The sequence below is a fragment of the Peromyscus eremicus genome, chromosome 14 (genome assembly GCF_949786415.1).
Source record: "Peromyscus eremicus chromosome 14, PerEre_H2_v1, whole genome shotgun sequence".
In the NCBI taxonomy this organism is placed as follows: Eukaryota; Metazoa; Chordata; class Mammalia; order Rodentia; family Cricetidae; genus Peromyscus; species Peromyscus eremicus.
The window spans coordinates 32,262,237-32,277,787 of record NC_081430.1 but is presented as its reverse complement, the minus strand read 5'-3'; the positions used below and the strand labels follow the sequence as shown (position 1 = coordinate 32,277,787).

At 37.5% G+C, this 15,551-nt stretch overlaps 1 pseudogene; it reads right to left on the bottom strand.

The window, feature by feature from the left end:
- Positions 1-14,548, bottom strand: part of LOC131924592 (importin subunit alpha-1-like) — a 74,734-nt pseudogene extending 60,186 nt beyond the window's left edge.
- Positions 14,549-15,551: the final 1,003 nt, after the last annotated feature.

Genomic DNA, 15,551 nt, shown 5'->3' with positions numbered 1-15,551 from the left:
AGCTCACTATAGCCACAAAACTTTTACTAAGAACTAGCCTATAAATAATAATAAAAAGATTTATGTTTCATGAAATATAATATGTTCAAATATAAATGAACATTATTTTTATTGACAAGTAGCAACATCTAATAAAAATGTGGATTTATGCCTTGAATTTGTGATGTATAGTCTATATGCTTATACGTAAAAGTGTAAATGTAACTTTAATTATTATCTGCTGCAACATGTTAAATTATTGAAGTTAATGATTAAGTACAATAATTTTTGTCATTTAACTTTATTAGCACAACATATCCCATCCTTTCATTTTAACTTTAACAATTGTTTTTATAGTTTTACTCTTCATTGAAATAGGTATGTGAGACTGTCAATAAGAAAATAAATAAGAAACATGGAGTGATCTTTTTGGTTTCACTCAGATTATATTTCTATGTAGTAATATCCTGTGATTGAAGCATTTCTTGTGGATAGAAGAGTCGGGTTGTTTCAGTATATACTGAATTCCTGAGGAAATAGGCTCTAATATTCATGAAGGAATAAACGTGCCAGTGAGAGCAAGGGCAAACAGAGAAAGAACAAGACCTTCCCTTTTCTATGTCCTTTATATAGGCTGCCACCTGAAGGTGTGTCCTAGATTTAAGGTGGATCTTCTCACCTCAAAAGAAGTGGATTTAGTATGAGTCTTCCCACTTGAAATAACTCAGGCAAGAAAAATCCCTCACAGGTGGACCAAGCTGCTTAAGTTTTAATTAATTCCAGATGTAGTCAAGTGGACAAAAATGAAAAGCAATCACACCATGGTGCTATAGAGCTGGATGCAATGCTTCCTTTGGTTTGTACCACCTGGGATATGTAGACATATATTTAAATTCTTAGGGCAACCTGGTCCAGGTAAGTTGTCCACTGTAAACTCCCTCTGGTACTGTTCATTCACTGGACTCTTATGGTCTGTTCAGGTACATCAATGTGTGGTGACCAGCCTTGGCTGTCTACACCATGTGTCTCCACTAGTTCTGTTGATTGGAGAAACAGTTCTAAAATGGAGAAGGGAGTGATATGCCCTATTTGAGTGTCAAAAGGATAAGAGTCCTACCAGGACCATGTGATGACCCTATGAGAAAGCCCAGATAATAAACCAGTCTGGAGCAACCGATGAGAAGGAAGCCAGGAGACCAGTAAGTGAGCATTGGAGAAAGGCCAGTTTATCTACTGCAAGGAGAAACAAAATTGGAAAAATGGGTGCTCTAATCAGAAAAAAAGGCCCATTAGCACTACAATGGAAAAGTGATGGGGTCCAGATTTCTATGCTTTAAGGACGCAGAAGTCTATGGTAAAACTTAAATTTGGGGCAAAGCTATTGACATTTTAGTAGACAATGGAGCAACATATTAGATCCTTAAGACACCCCTAGGCTAATTGATTGGTCAAAAGAATGCACTCCACAGGGCAACATGAAAAATTCCCTACTACCTTTGTATCACTGCCTGTCACATAAACCTAAGAAAGAGGACAATAATCCACTCATTCTTGGTCATGACTGATTACCTGTACACTTGCTTGGCACAGAACCTTTTGCATAAACTGGAAACCATCACCTCCTCTGATGATGAGACACAGTTAGATTTAGAGGTCCTCAGCAAAATTTTGGTATCTTGCTCTCTGTGGGATGAATATCTCCTAGCTGATATTCCTGCTCCCAATCAAAAGATACAGTTGGACTGTCTCTCATATTTACTCCAAGGATTCCTTTGGGGTATGGTCAGAAACCAAGCCCTGGGACTGGCCTAACACTGTTCCTATAATGCTTCATCAAACAAGTTCATTTATTCCTCAGCCACCTCCCCAAGAAAAAAGGAAAAGGAAAAGAGAAAGAAAAAAAAAGTAACAGCCAATGAGTCTGGAAGCAAAAAGGAGAATTGCAGTCGATATTGCACTGTTTAGAGAATCAGACGTTCTGGTGAGCTGCAATTCACCCCGCCTTCCTATGAAGAAACCTCTCTTGCCTATGAAGAAACTTGGGACCTTTGATTGTAGATCCATCTGAGATCTGAGGGAAGTGAATAAGAGGGTTGAGATCATCCTACCCACAGACCGAAATCCATATATTCTCATGACTTAATTCTTCCAGTGGAACAGGTATATACTGTCTTTAACCATTAAGATGCATTCCTCAGCCTCCATGGGCAAAAGTGAGTCAGTCCATCTTTGATTTTGAATTGACAGACTCAGAGGGAAGTTACAGCAGGCAACTTATCAGGTTTGTCCACAAAACAAAAGATATTGCTCATGTCTATGATATGATTGATATACAGGGAAAGAGGGCTTCTCACTGCTGGGGGAAAGCACATAAAAAATGATTCCCCTGAGGCAACAGGTAACTGGGCCTCTCACCTGGCTGTTAATAGTCTGATGACCAAGTGTTGTCTGAGATTCCATGAAACAGTCAAGAGAAAATAAGTTTATAAAAAATATACAGTTTGAACTCACAGGTGGGTGGAGGATAAGGGAGGGAAATATTGTCCTGCTGGAAACAATTGGTAGGAATCTGGTAACTGACCTTCCCCAGTGTATTTGGGATCCACAGAACTTTCTGAGTTGCTCAGACCAAGTTAGGTTATTTCTAGACTGGACAGCCTGGTATAGAATGTCTTATTCAGATAACAGCTTTGTGTTCTAGTAAATTAAAAAAAGAGAGCCCTCATCCAGGAAGGGGGTCTTAATAAGAGGCCAACACAAATACAGCCTCTGGGAAAGCAGCTTTACTGAGATCTGTTTTACCAGGGGAGGATACAAGTACTTGATAGGTTTTGTAGATATCTTTTCCAGGCATAGGAAGCATTTCCCACTAGGACTTAAACTTCTCAAATGATAGCTAAAAAAACGCCTCCAGAAAATAGTCCCAACATTTGGCCTCACCCTAGCAATGGGGTGGGACAATGGTCTGGCTTTTATAGTCAAAACTAGCAATTAATATCTAAAGTTTTAGGCATAAATTGACAAGTTCATTGTGTATCTAGACCTCAGTATTCTGGGAAGGTTATAAAAATAAATAGGACATTAAAAAGTTCCTGAGTGAGCCGGGCGGTGGTGGCGCACGCCTTTAATCCCAGCACTCGGGAGGCAGAGCCAGGAGGATCACTGTGAGTTCGAGGCCAGCCTGGACTACCAAGTGAGTCCCAGGAAAGGCGCAAAGCTACACAGAGAAACCCTGTCTCGAAAAAAAAAAAAAAAAAAAGTTCCTGAGTGTAATAGTCCCTGGACTGTAGTAAGCCCCAGACCTTAGCAAAACTGACTTCATGATAGAAATACCATTCAGGCTACAAAATCAGCACATAGACAGCACCAGTTACCAAAACAAACAAACAAACAAAATTTATCAAAGTCCATAGTTTGGGAAAGTCTCTACATGCACTTACCTTGCTTTTGGCTTCTGAAGCTCTGCTTCTGGCTAACTGTTCTTGTTAAGTGAAATATGTCAACTCAGGAAATGGATTTTGCGCTAATGGTTCACTCTGAGAATGGCTCAGGGCTACACAGGGATCCTGGACACCTGGCGTAGTTGCCCGTCTGCTAATAATAGACTTTCTATTGGCTTAAACCTGTGTCTGAGTAGTCTTCTCTGGTGGATACCAGGCAACATTAATTATAATAATGGTAATCATCATCATAATAATAAATAAATAACCTGTCACTAAAGTGTGTTGAAGGGAAGATAGGCCTCCTCAATTTTGCTTTGCTTTAGGCCTGCTACCCACATAGAGGATCATCTGTCCCCTATTAGATTATGTGTGGAAGACACTCCCCACTGCTTCCCAGGTACACAGAACAGCAGTTTGTAGAACTCCAACTATTCCTTTATCTACTACATGCTCTCCAGTCCTCCATAAAGACTATTCATCGGATTATCTGAGAGACCTAACTGAACTCTAAGTCCACCACCTGTTTCCCTTTGTGCAAACCTGGTGGTAGTGTCAGGTTCGAGAGGGTAGTCAAAAGAGGTGCTGGAACCGACTTAGAAAGGACCTTACTTGGTGACTCTTTCCACTCCTATGACCCTAGAGGTAGCCGCCATTGTACCATGGATCCTCTGTACCCAGTTCAAGAAAGCAGAGCCATGAATGCCACCACCAAAAATACTGTCTCCTGGGCGATGATTCACTGGGCCTCAGGCCCTTCCATACCCCATTCTCACCCCTTTACCTCCGTCTGAGTCTTGTGTTGCTTTGTGTTTTTATTACAATTCAAAAATTATTCAAACATATAGTAGTCAAACTTACTAAAATAGATTAGTGTAAAAATAAATAGATTCACAGGGACAGCATTTCTTAAAATTTGTTAAGGCCTGAATGAATTTTTTTTTCTTGTACCATTTTAACTATATGTTTTCCATTGCTTTTTAACAAGTGACTGGAATTTTAAAGAATAAGGGATGAAACTTGAGCTGTTAACTTCAAACAAATTCTGATATTTTGGGTGTGTGTGTGTAGGGATTATTCCTTGCTTGGAAGATTAATAATGTCAATAGTATTATAGATTTTAACCTTTAAAATGGAAATAATAGTAGTGGTATACTTTGCAACAGTGTTAAGAGAGTAAATTATCAGTGATAAGTGTGACACTCAATATTTTCTACACATTTCTTCCTGGCAATCTTAAGACTTCAATTCTTGATTCTTAAGAGCTTTAGATTTCAGAGAAATGTCATCTACAAGAAAGGGGATAAAAAAGACCTGAGACGTTTATGTCAAAATCAGTGTAACCTTAAACCAAAAAGACTCCTGAGTCTCCCAGTGGCTGCTTCATTTGTGACAGGAGCTTCTTCATGTTAAGTCAGCTCAAGCAGTACCTGAACAAGCTCTCTGCAGTAGCAAACACTTTCTCCCTCTACCAGCAGGGGCCTCCCACTGTTTTCAGCTGTACAAAATTAGTTTAAGTCTGAAATAAAACCCACGATTAGAAGTTCATGTGTGCATAGCGTTATTATTTCACTGCATGGACTTTCCACTAAATTGCACACTAAATGGTATTTTTTTCCGGAATCAATAAATAAAAACATGTGGGCTGGTTAATTGCTAACAGTGCTGATTAATTTGCTGTATCTATGATTTTCTTTGCCTATTTTCATGTAACTTGCAACAGAAAATTCAAACATGCAAATTTATTAAACTTAACAGAGATCTAAATCCTGTTGCTTTGTCCAATACCTGTCGTTTTTCAAGGATCATAACCAACATGAACATAAATCCACCTGATTGTTACCACTGGTTTTATGTCTGTAGTTTTCAGGCAACATTAGGGTATATTTATATCATAGAATTCTCATTAAAGTGTTTAATATTTTTCTATAGCATTCTTTTGGAGAAGCAGGCAGAGGTAAGTTTCACTGACTCTATGGCTATTCTCACTGAAATGTCCATGAATGCATGCTCAGTGTTTCTATGATAGAAGATAAACACTGCTTTTAAAGAAGAGTTCTCCTTTGGTAGATTCTGCTTGGCATGAAATTCAATAAAAATACCCTAACATTCACTAAAATGACATCACAATATAATACAAAGGCTAACCAGCCTTTTGAACTAAAGAACACTGGAAAATTTGATATAGATTAAAGTAAAATTGAAAATATGCTTTGTGGAGTGAGGCAAGGCAGGAGCAGTGACTTTTGAACACACAAATGTTCTTGTTTTTGTGGATCTATTCAAATGTATTGCCAGCCTCACTAAGTAATATATATAATATATTTATTATGTATATATTACATATACTTACATATTATTGCATAATACATAGATATACTATGTGTAATATATATTTATTAAATATAATAAAGCATATACTTATTTATTATCATTACTATATATAAGTATATATAAGATTCGTTAAGTAACATATACTAATAGGCATATAAAGCTTTTCATTTTGAATCTCACTAAGATTTGCTTTCCTTAGTAGAAATACTTTTACCAGTTAAGTTTCCATCCTGAATATCTTGGCTGTGGATGGACTCATGCTAGCCTATGCTAGACACTACAGGACACTGCTCAGATGCATGCCACCAACATTACCAAGATTTTTCTCCTGCAGTGAGCTCATTTTCCTTTTCTGTTCTGTGAGAAAATGATCCAGAAAACCAGGCTTTCATTGATTATTTACACATGGCTGGTCAGGATAACATGAATGATCTTTGAATCTCAGTGGTAGGGTCACAGTAACAAAATTATCATAGCTAGTTTAGGGAGATTCTAGTTTGCTTCACACACATTCTAAATACAACCAAATTAAAAACATTTATATTTCCTGCTTTCTCACGTGGAATATTAAGCTAAGGAGGTTTTTTTTTTTTTTTTAAGGAAAATGTGCTGTTTAAACTTAATTGATATTGTTTCACGTCTTCATTACATTTCAGTAGCCAGTTATTTTATTATTGTTGTCCTTCAGGCCTTAGCTTGTCTCACTATAACTACTCCACAAAGTAAAATCCATTCCTTCATTTCAATATTAACGATACCTATACTTTTGTCATTCACTATTTTTCTACCTTTTATTATATATTCTTGAAATTCATATGCAAATATGCAGTTACTTCTGTCTCTATTGCTATGCAGACTGAGTGAGAAAGTGAGCCACAAGTTTTGTTGTTGGTGTGTGTGTATGTGTGTGTGTGTGTGTGTGTGTGTGTGTGTGTGTGTGTTTGTGTTTGATTTTTATACTCAGAAAATACCTCAAAGAAAACTGGCTCTCATTCCTCCAGCCGTCATTAACTAGTCCCTCCCTGACCCATGCTAGAGCATTAACTGGCTAGATCTTGTGCAGGTCTGATGTAGATAACAAAAGCTGCTGTCAGTTTCTAGATTCCAAGGCCCCAACATTTTCAGAAAGTCACTACTTTGCTGCAAGCCTCCCCATCTTCTGGCTCTTACAAACATTATTTTCTCTGTCTTAGAGGGTTCCTTGTTCCTGTGATGAGGGCATAATATAGCTATTTCATTTGTGGTTGAGTCCTTCACAGTCAATTATTCTCTGGACTTGAACTAATTGTGAATCTTTGTGTTAACCAAAGAAGGTTCTCTGAAAAGGGACAAGAGCTGTGCCAATCGATGGTGTAATGATACGCACTTAGAAGACAGTTTGATGTTATACACACCCGTCTACTCATGGATTTCCCAGGCTCCAATGGATGCACATAATAACAACTCTAATTGGACTCAGTGGGTTGTAAAGAAAAAGGAATAGGAAATGAAGTTGGGAGTCGTTTGTTGAGAGTTTAAGGGAGAACTTAGAGGAGAGGAGGGAAGAACTTCCTACCCTACTCACACTTAAATCTCTGAGTATGTACAGAAAGGTGGTTGAAAGATTATTAGGTGCAAAAAGAAAAAAGAATTACAGCTGCAAAACTGTCTCTTCTACAGATGGCAGGGAAGCTGCACCTAAAAAATAAAAAAAATAATAGAAAACCAACCAACCAACCAACCAAACAACCAAAGATACCACAGTCACCAAAATAAGATCTGTAAAGTGAGAATACCAGTTAACTTGTCAACAAGGACGAAAGAAGCTCTCAAGCCTTCACCCTAGATGAAGAGCTACAAGAAATTAAGCCTGCAGAGAGGGAAACTCTGTCTTCTCCAAAGATGAACTCCCTGTTAAGTTATTCAATGCAAAGTGGTCAGTTCGAAACAAATACACATATGAGCAATACTAAATGGATTCAGCAGGCCTATGCATCTATATGCAAAATAACTAAAGAGGAGGCTGTGATTTGATGAGGAATTGGGGAAAACATGGAGAGGTTGAAGTGGAAATCAGAGGGGTGAAAATTATGTAAATACAGTATTTATGCATTAGATTATCAAGAACAATAAAAATACACATATTGAAGAAAGCTAGTAGGTAAATAAAATTTGACAATTAAAACATCCAGAATCAGTGAACGGGAAGCATATGACATATTACTTTATAATGAAGGGGAAATACTAGTGAGAAAAAAATAACTAGATAGAATAATAAGAATCAATCTTAACTTTAATGTTTCACTTCCAGTATGCTTTCTCAGCTCATCCTAATTCAGAATTGTATTTCTTCTCTAAAAGACAAGTTATATCACTCATCTTGCTTTTACCAAACTTTTTTTTTAGAAGTTTCATTTTAGAGAATAAATTTGAGGTTTGAGGTTTTAGGTGTTTATCTCAAGTGCTTTAATAAAAGTAAATTCTAGTCTGTGTTATGTAATATATGCAAATGAATATTTACTAACAATAAGTACAATGCAGGCTGAGAAAATCCTTGCATATGTCCACCAAACCGTCCCTTTCTCTGTACTGCTGCCTCTTGAATGGAAAGCTCTATAAAGGTACATGAGACATTTTATAGGTATTTATGGATTTACGTGTGTAATGTTAGACAACAGTAATTTCTCCAAGCCATTGACAAGAAAAGTTACCTATTAATGACCTGCTATTTTATTGTCTAAAACTTATATTTGGTATTTTTCATCATTTAAACTTCATTTCACAGAACCTGGATGACCTAATGAAGTTCTCCAACGTCTCTGAAATGTTGCAAATTGTCCTCACCTATACATTTTCTCTAAGGGCATTTTGCTATTTTAATTCAAAACTTGATTGAAAAATTAAAGTTTTTTTTTAAAGGTTTATTTATTTATTATGTATACAGTATTCTGTCTGCATGTATGTCAGTATGCCAGAAGAGGGCATCAGATCCTATTATGGATAATTGTGAGCCACCACGTGGTTGCTGTGGATTTAACTCAGGACCTCTGGAAGAGCAGCCAGTGCTCTTAGCCTCTGAGCCGTCTCTCTAGTTCCTTCAAATTAAAGATTAATATCACTAAGTTTTGTTGAAGCATGTGAGATTGTAGAGATTTTAACTTATTTTATATTTTGTTTACTTGTGCATGAGTATCAGTTTTGTTTTCAAAGACAAGACAAGGCATTATTTTGAAAAGTTATGGATTATTTATTTTATGTATGAGTGCTCTATCTACATGTACAACTTTGTGCCAGAAGAGGTCATCAGATCCTACTATAGAGAGTTGTGAGCCACCATGTGGTTTTCTAGGAATTGAACTCAGGATCTCTGGAAAAGCAGCCAAGGCTCTTCTCTGCTGAGCTGTCCCATGCTTTGTTGCTGCCATTGGGGCCCTGCCAATTTCTGAACGCTTTCTGAGGAGGAGTGGTAGGCAGAGGTAGAGGGGAGGCAGGGGGAGGGAATGGAAAGAAAGGAGAAAGGGGAAACTGCATTGGGGATATAAAATAAATAAAAAAAATTAATTAGTAAAATATTATGAACCCTATAGTCTTTATGTTATCCCAACATACGTTCTCTGCCTTTGGTATATAGGAATGAAAATGAAGAATAAATAGGAAAAAAAAGAGCAAATTTTCAAATTAAATTCACATGATGGTAAAGAGATTTGGAGGCTGGGAGGAAAGAGGGAAGGTGATTACCATTGATGTTCCCAAGGTAAAGGATAAAACAAAATGGATATAAAGATTATTGAGGACAATCGAACCACATGTTGCCATTAGAGTAATTCCAATATTGATTATTTTTTCAATGAATATGAACATGTTTTGGTATTGTGAAAACTTCCATTGTTTTCTGTTATTGTGTTTACTTGATAATTTGATCAAAATTTAGTGTTGAATGTATGATCTCATAAAATAAAGAAACAACACTAGAAGAAAATCTGGTATGCCATGAAATTGGATTCTTATTCTTTACTCACAATGACTCAATACAAATTATTGTGTAAGCATATATTTTTATCTAAGTTCGTAAATAGGCCTATAATTCCAGATAGTACAGTGGCTTCAGTAAGACAATGACAACTTCATGGCCAGCTTTGTCTGCAATTTGAGTTATTCCCCCCTGGACTACAGCACAAGTTCAAAGCCAGATTTGGCAATATGATAAGACCTTTGACTAGAATATTAAATGGGCCGAGGATATAGTTCCATGCTTCAGAGAGCACTTGGCTAATTTGTATAATGACTTTATGTTGTACTTTACCTTGAAGTCCTATTCATTTATTTCATGGAATATATTTCCTACAGGAGAAAATATTAAATTTATTTAAAATTTTTGAAAGCAATTATATTATCAGGGTTGTTGTATGATATTTTGTTTGTATTCTGACAAATAAAGCTTGCCTAGAGATCAGAGGGCTGAGCTAGCCACTAGCTAACCATAGATGCTAGGTAGTGGTGGCACACACCTTTAATCCCAGCACTTGGGATGAGAAGCAGGAAGATCAGGAGTTCAAGGCCACCCTGGGATACATGAGATTGAATCAGGCTAAAAGAGAAACAGAACCTGACGGTGGTGGCACACTATATCCCAGCACTAGAGAGGTGGAGAAAGAAATATAAGGTGAGAAGAAACAGGATCTTCCCCATTGAGTCTGAGGATTCATAGAGACAGGATAACCCCCTTTTGATCTGAGGATTTCATAGAGGTAAAAAGTCTCTGGTTGCTCACCACTCTGCTTCTCTGATCTTCCAGCTTTCATCCTCAATATCTGACTCTGGGTTTTTATTGTTAAGACTAATTAGGATTGCACTACACAGCATCTTATTACGTCCATACCAGTCCATACCATAACTTTCTAGAGTCAGAAATATTAGCAATCCAATCCAAGTATGATAAATCTGACTTCCGTTAATAGGATGAGAATTATTAATTTTTTTCCTTAAACCAAATAGTTTGACTGTGTTGGGAGGAGAGGACGCTGATTTTAAAATGGCAACAATATCACAGTGCAGAGAAAATCTTCCCTTTAATTTTTCCAAGCCTATTTTACTTACATTTCAAAAACCCTGTATTTTGTTTATTTTGAAATTCTACTGAGCAGCTTACCAGCCCAAGTCCCTGGAGTGGGGATCCAATCAGGCTCCATGTCCTCATTGCTTCTGTTCTGTTCTATCAAAGCTAAAACACACCAGGGTTATCCCAGGAGAACCGCCCCAGTTATGAAAGACAGTCTAGTTGTGGAGCTGAAAGGAATCCCACGAGATCCGTACAAAACATTTCATACAGAATACATTTTCACCATCCTTATTTTATTAGGCCATGTTTACGGCTTTTTGTTTTGTTTTGTTTTACTCTGAGCATCATTATTGCGAATTGAACGGTTGGCATCCCTTTACGGAAATGTACACCGTGGGCTTTGATGCACTATGGAGATATTAGTGTCTAGCATATTTGACCATGAATTTCTAATCTCTCAATTTCATTTGATTTTTTAAGGAAATTCCAATTTTCAAAAAAAAAAAAAACTTGCTTTTTCATTTAGATGGCAGGCTTACCAAATATTAACGTATTAAAAAGACAAGGATTTCTCAAATATATCTTCGGTATGTTACTTGAGTAAAGAAATGATCATGGGGTCTGGGGAGATGATTCAGTTTGTAAAGTGATTGGTAAGTAAGTCGATAATCTTAGAATGGATCTCTGGTGCCCTTATAAAAAATTAGGCAAAACAATACACACCTGAAAACATAATGTTGCGTAAATACAAGTGAATCCTTTAGACTGGCTTGTGGACAACTCTAGCCTAACCTGTGAGCTTAGGTTCAATGAGAAGTACTGTCTTAAAAAAGGTGAAGGGTGGCAGTGCTGGTACACACCTTTAATCCCAGCACTGGGGAGGCAGAGGTGGATCTCTGTGAGTTCGAGGCCAGCCTGGGCTACAGAGTGAGTTCCAGGAAAGGTGCAAAGCTACACAGAGAAACCCTGTCTCAAAAAACAAAACAAAACAAAACAAAAAAAAAGGTGAAGGGTAATTGAGGAAGACAACTGGCACTGTTCTTTGGCTTACACAGGTACACACATGGGCATACACTTCCACAAAATATGCACATGTATATGAGCACGTGAATACATATAAAACACACACAAATGCAAACACACCACACAATCACATACTCACACAACATGGACCATACATACATACAGGTGCAAACACGTACATGCACATATTCATATGCACACCCAAATGCAAATACATGCACACAAACACACAGATATATACCTCACTCACACATGCATACACACACACACACACACACACACACACACACACGCACAGGAGCACCTATTTTCACATACATGCACACCGCACACACACTCCCTACCAACCCTTTATCCTTTTTAGGATAATTTTATAAATAAGATGCAAGTGTATTTTCTTAAGACTCTAATTAAGGTTCTTTTGTGATATCATTAAATTATTATGGAACTGTAAATTAATCAGTCTCCCTTTTGGATTCCCCATTCACTATGCTAACTTTATTAGCAGATATAACTTCTCTCACAACAGATTGAGAATCCAGTGCAGGATCAGTTCAACCATTCCTCCTCATCAAACATTGCTTTGCACAAATAAGGAACTGTTGTATTCATTATTCAAAAAAACACCACCTTCTATCAAAATATTCTAGAAATAGTGCATCTATCCTTATCATATATGATCACTTTGCTTCTCTTTAAAGAAAATGAGAAGACCACTATTATGTTTTAAAATATTGAAATACTGTTTAAATATTAGTAATTTGAAGAGAAACAAAACTAAGGTACAATTCTGCATGTACAAATACTCTCAGATATCTTAATTTCTGATGATGAGATGTGTTTGTCTTATAGAATTCCTCTTAGAATGTATATATTTGCCTAAATTTTTAGTTGATGATTTACAAAGAATCAGGACTGTTCCAAGAAAAAATTTCAATGTCTGTTATTCAATATCACTGATGCAAAAATGTGTTCATAAATGTCAATAATGTCATTTTTATTCAAACTATGTCACATTTACTAAACATGTTAATTAAGAGATTTTTTTTTTTTTTTAGAGCTGAGGACCGAACCCAGGGCCTTGCACTTGCTAGGTGAGCGCTCTACCACTGAGCTAAATCCCCAACCCCAAGAGATTATTTTAATATCAGTAAATGTGCAGGCGTAGAACTAGGAAGGAAAGATGGAAGAGGAGATAGAAAAGAGGCAGAAACACGTTTCCTTCTGAAGTCTTTATTCCAAGTACAGTTTTTGTCACAAAGATCTATTTGTTATTTTCTGGCACATTGATGACATTAGACATGCAATGTCAAAGGTGCATATCTCAGTCAATGAGAGGACTGCCTTCTGTTTTGTTGTTTTTGTTTTTTGAGCCTGTGGTGGCACAGTATATTCAAAATAGTAGAATTTTGTATAGTAGAAAATAGTATATTCAAACTAATGGTAGAATCAGATGTAAAAGGAGCAAGGGAGGAGCAAGAGGAAAGGTGGGAAGGAGCCAGAGGGAAGAGAAAGAGAGAAAGGAAAGGAGGAGAGAAAGAGGGGGAGGAAGGGAGAGAGGGAAAGAACCTAAGATTCTACCCGAATTTCCTACTTTAAAACTTTTAGTCAGTAGGCACACTATGTCAAAGGTGCTGTCAGTATCTAGGAGACATCTAGGAAAGCACAAAAAAACAGTTTATTGCCCACTGGAAAAATTCTGTTTTGGAATCTCTCCCTGTGACTGTTGGGCTTCTCATTCTCCTGCAATACAGACCCAGTGAAATAACTGTCTGTGATTGATTGAGTTACAGACAGGAACTCAGAACTAAGCAAACAATCCTCCATAAAAAAGAAATCTGCAAACTAACCTGCTTTAAATTTTGTCATGAAGAAGAGTACTTTCTTAAAATAATCACCTGGGAACATATTTCCTTGTACTCAGAGGATCTATTTATCTACCAGCACCACCACCCACAAGAAGATTGCTGTATCTTCCTCAGGAAAAAAAAGAAAAAAGAAAAAACAAAAGATAAGATCTGAAATCTCTGAGAAGGCAGGCAGGGTTCCTAAATAAACAGTGGGAGTTATTTGGTTTGAAACATCTAAGCATGGTGCATGGTAACAAGGGTATCAGGCTTGTTAACAATAAACTCATACAAAGGAAGTAAAACAAAGTCATTGAGGGTCTACTTCCTGTAACCCAATGGAAAAGACATTAGAGTTACTGAAGATGTTATTCTGTGTTACAGATCCATCCCGTCTCTATGACAAGTAAATGCCCAGACATGTTATAAGGGAGGAAAGAGTTTAATTCAGCAGACAGGTTCAGTCCACCACTGAGGGAAGTTGTGGTAGGAAATCAAACAGCAACGTGAAGTAGAAACCTTAGAAGAATGCTTTACATAGAGGAAGCCATGAAAGGCTTGTTTTCAGCTTCATGTTTAACTAGCTCCCTTAAACAGCTCAGAAACACTTTCTCCAGGTATGTGACCACCTACAGTGGGCTGTTTCCTCCCACATTACTAACAATCAGGACAGTTATCTTCAGAGATGTCAACAGGCTAATCTGACATGATGACTGCTCATCAATTGAGGCTCCATTCTCAGACAACTCTGGCTTGTGTCAAGTAGACAGTTAAGGAGGCATCTTGCTTGATTTAGATGGTGATGTTCTTAGAAGCAGTGAGTTACCGAACTTTTGACTCAGTCCCAATTGTGACATACCTCCACAGGAATTATTCAGGAAGGCCATGGTGGTTCTAAAAATAATATAGGCATTTTACCATTCTTTTGATTTCCCAGGATAAATAGAAATGAGATGGTATTAAAGTAGGCACACTTTGGTTGTTGTAATGAGTCTTTCTTTGGGCCTCCCGCTCCCAAATAACAACACTGAGACTTTAGCTTAGGTTTGTTCCCAACTAGCTCTTAAAACTTAAATTAACCTGTTTATATTAATCTACACTGTCATTTGGCGTGTTTCGTCTCCCTCATACTGTATATCTGACTTCTTCTGTCTCTCACTGGTGGATCTCCCAACTCAGATTCTTCCCAGAGTTTCTGTGTCTGCCCAGATGTCCTGCTTATCCTCTCCTGCCTAGGTATTGGTCATTCAGATCTTTATTAAACCAATCATAAGGTGCTTTAGGCAGGTGAGCAAGGACAGAGACAAATCTTCATATGGTTTGATCAAATATCCTTCAACAGGCTGTGAAGTACAGAGAAAGCAGGCTGGAAATTTCATCCCTTATGGCCAGCATTCAACGTGTCTGAAGATGCTACCCATCATACTGAAGGAGACAAGGTATCAAGAGGTTTGTCCTTCTGTGAACTTTACAGAACCAAAGCCCTATTTGTGGGGTTGGAAGTGCATACCCACACAACAGTGGTTTGACTATACTGGTGATGACCAACTTCACTGAGATTGGACTTGAAGCCTTCCCCATGGGTTCAGAGGATCCATGCTTAGAACTATGTGCACATCAACAACCCTGGCTTAGGTAGGTTGTAGAGCACTGGTGAAGAACTTAATTAAATTAATATAGCATCAAGCTCCATCATAAATCTCTGTGTAAATGAAAGGTTCTTATACAAAGAACACTCTCCTTATAACAAATGGTGATGAATATGAAGTCTCCTAGCTGTCCACGATGCTGAAAATCAGTGATTAATGAGGACTCAGTCTTAAACAAGGCATCTCAACACACTCTCTAAAGTTCAGGGAACCCAGTAGAAGAGGCAGCATGAAGGATATA